This window comes from Lactuca saligna, chromosome 3 (genome assembly GCF_052625555.1).
Source record: "Lactuca saligna cultivar CGN05327 chromosome 3, ASM5262555v1, whole genome shotgun sequence".
In the NCBI taxonomy this organism is placed as follows: domain Eukaryota; kingdom Viridiplantae; phylum Streptophyta; class Magnoliopsida; order Asterales; family Asteraceae; genus Lactuca; species Lactuca saligna.
The window spans coordinates 47365316-47366684 of NC_136419.1; the positions used below are offsets into that span (position 1 = coordinate 47365316).

The 1369-nt window shown below is 45.3% G+C and overlaps 1 non-coding gene across 1 annotated transcript; it reads right to left on the reverse strand.

Moving 5' to 3' along the window:
* Positions 1 to 278: 278 nt before the first annotated feature.
* Positions 279 to 385, reverse strand: LOC145037928 (small nucleolar RNA R71). The gene has a single exon (XR_013679038.1). It is a non-coding gene; the product is annotated as a small nucleolar RNA R71 (small nucleolar RNA).
* Between the last annotated feature and the right edge of the window lie 984 nt (positions 386 to 1369).

The window sequence follows — 1369 nt, forward strand, 5'->3', positions numbered from 1 at the left end:
AGCTAAAAGGTCATATCCTAGCTTCACTTAAGAAAATACCTTTCTATGGGAAGGATCATGAAGATGCTTACAAACATTTGGATGAAGTAAATGATGTTGCTGATTACTTCAACATTCCAAATGTAACCCGCGAAACTCAACTACTTCGGATGCTTCCAGTAACCTTCAAGGGTGCTGCTAAAGACTGGCTCAAATCACTTCCCCCCGGGTCAGTCACTACTTGGGCCAGAATGAAGGAAGAATTTATTGATCACTTTTGCCCACCATCCAAGATAGCCAAACTCAAGAAGGCCATTGCAAACTTTGAACAACAAGCTGGAGAGTCATTATATGAAGCATGGGAGAGGTACGAAACTCTGCTACGAAATTACCCACACCATGATCTAAACAGCCAGCAATAAGTTTCCATCTTTTATGATGGAGTCAATGTCACGACCCGGCATTTGCTAGACTCACAAGGCCCACTTACAAAGAAGCCACCCCCGGTGATTAAAGAATTGATTGAAGAATTCTCTAAACACTCTAGAGAATACCACAACCCTAGGAATGATGTCATGAGGGGAGCCGCATACGCTGCTACTGAAGATCTATCCGCAGTCATGGCCATGTTAAAAACCATGGATAGGAGAATGGACAAAATGGATCAAACTATCCATGCCAAACGGGTGGGTTGCGAAAATTGCAATGGACCTCACCTCACTAGAGATTGCGATTTGGATGAGAACAACAACAAAAAGGCACAAGTATGTTATTCGAGCGGTGACCGGTATGATGAGGACTAGCGCAAACAAAAGAAGGAGTGGCTGCCTTACGAAGAGTACAAGAAGGCCAAGGAGGAGAAGTACAGACAAAAAGGGAGAGGCTTTTACCAAAACGAGGAGCCGGTGCAAGAGAAGAAGCCAAGCTTGGAGGAAATGCTAACTAAATTTGTGGCCGCTTCCGAGAAAAGACATAGTGACCACGATGCTGCTATCCAATAAACAAGAACAATGCTCAGGAACCAGCAAGCATCCATCCACAACATAGAAACGCAGCTTGGGCAACTTGCTCAACAACTAAACCAAAGGTCACCAGGTGAGCTTCCTAGCAAAACCGAGAACAACCCACGAGGCGCACAAGTAAATATTGTTACCACAAGAAGTGGGAAGATTATTACTCCCCTGGCCCCCATTCGAACTGAAGCAACCAAGGACTCACAGAAGGAAGGAACGGAAGAGCAAGTCAAAAACCAACACTCACAATCTGAGAGTCTTACTCACCGAGTAGGACCGATGGACTCGGCGAGTACCTCTGCAAAAACAAATGAACAGCCACCCTTGAAACCATACCAGCCTCCAATGCCATACCAAGCCCGAGCCAAGAAAGAGAA